General features: G+C 51.1%; 1 long non-coding RNA gene across 1 annotated transcript; it reads left to right on the forward strand.

The window, feature by feature from the left end:
* Window positions 1-1,407: 1,407 nt before the first annotated feature.
* LOC127060399 (uncharacterized) lies at window positions 1,408-7,437 on the forward strand. Its single transcript, XR_007779392.1, has 3 exons — window positions 1,408-1,549; window positions 2,540-2,896; window positions 5,078-7,437. It is a non-coding gene; the product is annotated as an uncharacterized LOC127060399 (long non-coding RNA).
* Window positions 7,438-7,823: the final 386 nt, after the last annotated feature.

The raw sequence follows: 7,823 nt of genomic DNA on the forward strand, positions 1-7,823 counted from the left end.
TTTTGCAGGGGTTTATGGTGCATCATTCTATGTTTCTCACAGGGGTTTAAGCAGGGTCATGAACTGTGGAAAATGGATGAGAAACACCTACTTTAGAGAAAATTTATCATCTCTTCAGGCCCTTGGGGCCCTGATGGGAAGCAAACCATGAGGAATGTGCACACGGATAGGCAGGGGGAGGGATGAGCTTGTAGGATGTGTGAAAAATATTCCCCCAAATGCTCACAGCAGTCTTGAAATTTGGAGTCTGAGACAGAGATGAGCTTCTCTTTCAAAGTGAGGTGTCCATGAAGACACTGGGTGCAGTGGGGTTGCACTGGGTTGTGGGGAGCTGGGAGAGGCTGGAAGTGCTGGGGAAGGGGAGGTCTGGGCTGGGGTCTGGGTGGGGCAGAGCCCAGGCAAGGTGGGGCCGAGGAACTCCTCGTGCCTCACTCCACTATATCCCTTCAAAACAACACCCTGGAGACAGGCATCACCTCGGGAAACAAATGGGATTTGAGCTTTGGTTCCCCATAAATCACCAGAGCTGTTTCCACTGTGGAGAGCAGAGGGTAATGAGCTAGCTCATGGGGCATGCAAGGAACATTTTTATTTCACTCTTTTAAGCTGTGTGAGCCCCCAGGTTTGACTCTGAGTTTCTGTGAAACAGAAAACATTTGCTGGTGTAGAGGGGTCTGAAATAAGCAGGCAAGTTTGGGGGCTGCTGACACTTGAATAAATCCCATTGGTTTAACTTGGTTTAATTGGTTAAATTGGTTTAACTTGAATCTGAATGTTTGTGTAGACTTTTTACAACAATTACTTGCCTCGGGGGGCAATTTGCAGAGCTGAAACGATCCAAGACTTTTTTTTCTTAATTTTTTTTTTCTTTTCCTTCCTGGCATTTCCACCCTCCAGGAAGTGCAAAACCTTGAGCAGACTGGATCCTGCAATATTTTTGCTGTTGCAAATAGTTCCCAGATGCTCAGAGCCCAAGCTATGAAAAATGTGCAGAGCAAGCCCTGAGTGTGCCCCAGCTCCTGAAATGCCAAGCAGGGAGCTGAGAGTGGACCATTCATCCCATGGATAAAACCTCCGTGGGGCCCAGCTGGGACCAGAGTGCCTCGAGGTGTTCTGGCAGAACCCTCCTCTCACCCAAACCTCGCCTGCTCAGGGGGGAAGGAGCACCTTGGCTCCTGTGAGCTGCATTTCAGATTTCTGAGGAAACCTGGCTTCCTGACAGCTTGGCTTCAAGTGCTTATTATATGTAACACATAACCTCTTTAATATTACACATGGTATCTTTAACTGCTTAATTTACTCCGGGAAGTATTGCCAAGTGCAGCTATTCTGTTGACACACCATTTGCATGATAAACTGGCGTATTTTAAGCCACAAATAGGATGTGTCTGTGAACTATCTGTCTGCACTTTTACAAGCTACAGCACTACAGCAGCTCCTTGGATCAGACAGTGGAGCCCCACGTTGTGCCTGGGGAGGGAATGAACGATTCTTTCTTCCAGAAGAGAGCAGAGACTCCTGGCTGGTCTCCATCAGGGAGCCATATCGGGTAGGTCTGACTAAATCCTTGGGTAGACGTTTGCTTTGGACAAAAAATGGCTTTTGTCCCCCTTCAGAGCCCCATTCCAGTTTGGCTAAGACTGGAAATGATGTTTCTTCTGCCTAAACAAAGCTGTTTCCCCCTGTTTGTCCAAGCCCCAGGAAATCTCCCTGCAAGGACCTGCAGCTGGTGGCTCTGACCTGAGCAGACCTGCAGGGGCATTGCACAGGTCCAGCCAGCCTCTCCTGGATCCCAGATCATGGAATCAGGATGGGCTGTGTTGGAAGGGACCTCAGAGCTCTTATCCCACCCCTGTCCTGGCAGGGACGCCTCCCACTGTCCCAGGCTGCTCCCAGCCCCGTCCAGCCTGGCCTTGGGCACCTCCAGGGGAAGCCACAGCTGCCCTGGGCACCCTGTGCCACATTCCCATCTGTCCCTCGGCCTCCCCAGACTCTTTCCTCCTCTCCATCCATCTGTGGGTCTGTCTGCAGCCTCTCCCACCTCTCAGAGCTGGCAGAGCCTGTGCTGGTGTTTCTCAGCTGCTCCCTCAGTGCCCCATGGGCAGTGTCACCATCGTCTGTGGCACACCAGCCTGGCACTCACACAGTGCCCCAGGGGCTCCTTTTGGGCACCTTTGGACACTCCAGGCTGACATCTCAAAGTCTAATTTGACATGTTTCCAGCAGGGGAAGCATTTATTACATTGGACAAGTTGATGCAGCTCCCAGGTTGGGAATTGCACACATTTGCCATAATAATTGTGCAAAGTCCTCTTCCTTTTATTGTGTTATCTCCCTTTAATCACGCAGAGACGCTCCCCAGTCATTTTAATCAAAGGCTCAAGCATCACTTATCTGAAGACTAATGACTCAACTCCATGAGAGGAGAAACTTTGAAGAGCTTCAGTTGTGCTGGGAGGAGCAAAAGAAAAAGGAGTTTATTGGAAACTTTTCCCCCTTTTTTAACATTTCCCCCTTTTTTTATTTCCCCTTATTTTAGGTGGAGAGTTTTGTGTGTCTGGGAGCAAGGGCAAACCAAATCTTTCTGCTTTTCCTGAACATGGAGCACTTAGGAACGTGGCTCAGGAAATGGGACACTTTCACATGGAGGATATTCCCATTGGAAAAATGATGGTGTGGTCAAAAACTGTTCTAATCTACAGAGAAAAGTGCCAGATTTCCTGAATCTTTTCCCTTGTTTGATGAGAAGATTTGACAGATATTTATCTTGGAATGAGCACTTTTATCTTCAAATGCAGTTTCTAACACGAAAAGATATTTTTGGCTGAAACCAAAGTCTTGTGAAAGCCGTCACAACTTGCAAAATTCCCTCAAAGAGTGTAGAAAAGGAATTCAGGTGAGGTTTGTAAATGGAAGCTTTTTGGGGAATATTTCTGCTATTTTCACAGAAATAGCTGATTGTCTAAGTTGGAATTGGGCTGCATTGCCTTGGATTTCTTCATGGGCAAATCCCCTGGAGGTTCTGGATCAGAGAGCATCTCTTTCCAGCTGGCACGAAGGCTCTGCTGGGAATTTGCTCAGCTCTCTGGAGGTCAATATTGACCAGAGAAGATGCCCAGTTTGCCATGAAGCGTTTCCAGCTGCCAGGACCTGGCAGGGCTCCACCAACCTGGCCAGTCTGTGGGGCCTGGGCTGCAGCAAGCCAAAGGGACTCCTCCAAAATTGCCAGTGCTCCTTGAGCGCCTTCCTGGGCAGAGCAGCTTCATCCCCACCCTGCAGCAGGGAAATCAGGGCATGGGATCAGGGTACTGCGAATCAAAACATCGGAAGGGAGCTGGAGATTTCCAAGGCTCTGTAGAAGCCAAAGTGGAGATCCCAAGGCTTTGGGGGGTTGGTTTGGCTGCCACATTGTCTGTCCCTGCAGGGCCTGAGGAGCCCAGATCTGCCCATGGGGATTTTCTGGAAGCAATTTCTTGCAGCTCTGCCCAACCGCAGCAGAACTCCCATCCAGGGGTACTCGAGGGAAGCAGGAATGAGCATCAATCCTTTGCTAGGCAGCTCATGAGAGCCGTGGTTTTCAGACTTGCTCTGCTGGGAGACCTCCTGAGCAAGAGCTGGATGGAAATCCTGCTCAGGGCACAGGGCTCAAGGCCAAAGCTCCTGAGATGTCACTGCTGCAGCTCCAGTGGCTTCTTCCAGAGGCTCCTTCCTGTGGGTCCCTTTCACTGGGAGAACAGGGACTGCTCTTCCTCTCACTCTGGAGCTCTTGCTTTGGACACAGGGAGGAAGAAAAAAGAGAGATGCTGACAAAGATCCAGTTTTGTGGTGTGTTTAGCCATTTCCAGCAGGCACTGGGCTCATTTGTGTGTCACCATCTTGTGCCACTGCTGGGCCTGCTGGAGCAGAGCCTGGGCCTCCCTGCAGATCCACTGACAGGTCCTGCCCTTTGCTCAGCAGTGACACTGATGGGGTGACATTATGGGACGTGTCCCCGGCGTTACATTCACCCGTGTGATGCTGTGTTTGTGCCAGGGCCTCACCAGCAGGGCACCCAGGGCCCAGGACAAGGGGGATTCCCTTCAAAGCCACACCCGAGCCAGGGTTACCTGAACCAGTGGTTTCAGTCAGTCTGAAACTGCTCTGGGAGTGCATGTGTGCCTCTGCAGGGCTGCTGTCCCTATTCCACCCTGGGTTTGCAGTGGGGTCTGTCCCTATTCCACCCTGGGTTTGCAGTGGGGTCTGTCCCTATCCCACTGTGGGTTTGCAGTGGGGTCTTTCCCTATTCCACCCTGGGTTTGCAGTGGGGTCTGTCCCTGTTCCACTGTGGGTTTGCAGTGGGGTCTGTCCCTATTCCACCGTGGGTTTGCAGTGGGGTCTGTCCCTATTCCACCGTGGGTTTGCAGTGGGGTCTGTCCCTATTCCACCCTGGGTTTGCAGTGGGGTCTGTCCCTATTCCACTGTGGGTTTGCAGTGGGGTCTGTCCCTATTCCACCCTGGGTTTGCAGTGGGGTCTGTCCCTATTCCACTGTGGGTTTGCAGTGGGGTCTGTCCCTATTCCACTGTGGGTTTGCAGTGGGGTCTGTCCCTATTCCACTGTGGGTTTGCAGTGGGGTCTGTCCCTATTCCACTGTGGGTTTGCAGTGGGGTCTGTCCCTGTTCCACTGTGGGTTTGCAGTGGGGTCTGTCCCTGTTCCACCGTGGGTTTGCAGTGGGGTCTGTCCCTATTCCACCCTGGGTTTGCAGTGGGGTCTGTCCCTATCCCACTGTGGGTTTGCAGTGGGGTCTGTCCCTATTCCACCCTGGGTTTGCAGTGGGGTCTGTCCCTATTCCACTGTGGGTTTGCAGTGGGGTCTGTCCCTATCCCACTGTGGGTTTGCAGATCCCCATCTCTCTGTGAGATGCAGTGAGAAGCTCTCGCTTCACATCTTGGTGCTCCCAACTTCAGCCTGGGGGTTCCCATTTCCTCTCCAGGAGTGTCTGCAGTTCGGGAGGTGATTTAGGGCTGCTGGCAAGTTGGAAGCAGTGGGAGCATCCGGGGTGGATGTGGGGCTGGCTGATTTGCCATCCTGATAAGCAGGAGCCAAGCGCACCCAGCAAGAGCAGATGGCTGCGGCGTTATCTGTCACCGTGGATCTCAGAGCAGATGGATGCTGCATAAACATCTCACAACCATGGCTATTATTGATGCAACTACTATTAATACTATTGGTGAGTGTTCTGTGAACCCAAACACTGCGCTGGGGTAAGGAACACAAAGCAGAGTTAGCTGATTGCAGGGCTGCCAATTCAGGGTGGCTATCAGTAACACTATCTGCCATTACAGCTAATGATGCAATGGCAACACATCTTCATTTCCAAGGGAAAGGGTTGGGGGGATGAGTCAGAGCCCAGGGAAAGCTGAGGGAGCTGGAGAGGATGCCCAGCTTCAGAGAAAATTGTCTCAGGAGACTAAAAAACAGTGACATTATTGAACTATGGGTCTTGGGAGAAGCACTTTGGGCCTGTAGCTGTTTTGGGGCATGTCAGCTCTGTGTCTGACTCAGGCTTTGCAGCTTTCTGGGCTCTGAATTCAGGTGGCTGGAGCATTGGGCCAGGGCATTTTGAACTGTATGGTTTGTGCCTTAGAGCCAAAGGAGAGGCTTTAATTGTGGGATCTCAGTCCTGCTACTTCCCTGCTCTCTCATTGCAACTCTGCTCCTGACCTGCTCTGGGTCCTTCCAGAAACCTGTGCCTCCATCTGTCTTGTCTATTTTGACTGCAGGGGTTTTTGGGCAGGGACTTGGCTACATGTCTGTGCAGCTCAGAGCACAAGAAGGGTCTGGGGCTGGTGGTCAGGACCTCTGGATCCTGGGACAATGCTGGTCAGGAGTCATTGGAGATGCTGGGCAGGAGTGGCTGGAGGTGCTGGTCAGGAGTCACTGGGGATGCTGGTTGGAGCTCAGGGCGCTCCAGGGGCAGGATTTGTGTGTCCTGACCTGAGACCTGCTCATGTTCAAGCCTTTCCACAGCCTGCTGTTTCCCTTTGAGCTGGTGCAGCATGAGATGACTTGTTTCATTTTTTTCCGCTGTAAGGATTATGGAGAGAGCTGGAGGTGTATAAACATGTTTGACTTTCCTGTGTCTGTGTCAGGGTGAGTGAAACTCACCCAGAATGTGGCTCTGAGAGAAGGGCCTATTTCCCCCTCTGGGTGTAAAAGGAATACTCTCAGTTTGGAAGCCCCTAAATCTTCCCAGTATTCAGTTCCCTTCCCTGGAAGGTTGTGCGGCCCTGGGAGAGCTGGAGGAGCTGTCATCCCTGAGGTATTCAGAGGCTGCCTGAACAAGGTCCTGGAATAACAGTGAAGTCTTCTCAGGAGGGCTAGACACCTCCAGAGGTCCTTTAAACCCCAAATTCTCTGCCATTTGTAAAAACCCCTTTATGTATGTACCTGAATCTTAGATCATTTACATACCTAAGAAACTCGGGCCTAGATCTTTCTGGTCCAAAAAAACCTCTTTAAAAAACCTGGGCTGGCCTATGAATGGCTTTAGAAAACATTTCCCATCTGTCTCTGTCGAATACAATGAGGGAGTCAGTGGTTCCTGCCCGATACAACAACATGGAAAGATTCATGGTGTGTGTTTTACCCCCCAAAGAATTTCTTGGCTTCCCAGTGCTTTGTTAATGTGCATTGATTATGTTTACTGTGCCGTTAGAAAGTCATTTAGGGATTTATTGGGCTGGCTTTAAATACTGAAAGTGAGTCATTACCCTGACCCACTTGTGCCTGAGCCTAAAGCGAGTAAAGGAGAGTGAGACTTTGCTCCAGTGGTGAAAACCCTCCCAGGAAACTCGGTTTTGAGGACAACAAATGAAAAAGGGCCTGTAAAGGCACATCACTGCAAGTGGAATGCCTTAAATCCCTCTCCCATCCCCCTCGATCAGAGATAATAACAGGATAGCAACAGGAATTCCGACTGGATGGTGTGAGAGCTGGAGAACAAACCCAGCCATGCAGGCAAAGCCTGGCTCTCCCTGCCAGTGACAGGAGCGAGGGATTTCTCACTGAGGGATTCCCACTGCAGATCAATGGGGCTTGGCTCACTGCCTCCTGTCAGAAATCTGAACGTCTCTCCTCAGATCCAGACGATTATGGGTGAGACATGTTGGCAGTTTCCCTTCAAACAGAAGGGAGATGATGGAGTTTTTCTTAGAATTTGGGATTTGGCTCAACTGGAATCACAGGATGGGCCAGTAGCCAAGGAAAATGTGAACCCATTCTGGAAGGACCATTCATGTTTTTGTGGGTTTTAAAAATTGTGTTGCTTCAAGGCCATGCTGATAACAGGAACAGTAATGATGGTAAGACCCTGAGATGTGCATGGCCAGTTTGGTTCCTCCCAGCTCACAGTCCAAGCTGGGATGTTTGGCTCCTTCTCTGACAGCTCCCAGTGGTCCAGGGATGACCTGTGGTTGTGCTCTGAACACAAGCCAACCTTAACATTTCCATTTGTTTTACATTCAGAATTGCTGATTTTGGAGCAGGTGGAGTCCCCATTTTTCACTGGTGGATCTCTCCACCAAGATGGGGCTGGGTGTGCTCTGTCCCCCCCCTGTCAGAGCTGGGCAGCTCTCTGCTGTCCCTGGGGCAGGTTTCTTTCTCTCTGCCACAGCCAACCCTCCCTCCAGGAGATCTCTGCTGTCCATGGCCACTGAGTGTCCCTGCAGGGCTGATCCAATTCCAGCATCCCATGGGGAGATGCTGCGCCCAGGGGAGGAGCCAAGCATTCCTGCCTGGATCCAATCTGCCCTGGAACAGCCCAGCAGCCTTTGCCCCCTGCAT

Source organism: Serinus canaria, chromosome 23 (assembly GCF_022539315.1).
Source record: "Serinus canaria isolate serCan28SL12 chromosome 23, serCan2020, whole genome shotgun sequence".
NCBI lineage: Eukaryota > Metazoa > Chordata > Aves > Passeriformes > Fringillidae > Serinus > Serinus canaria.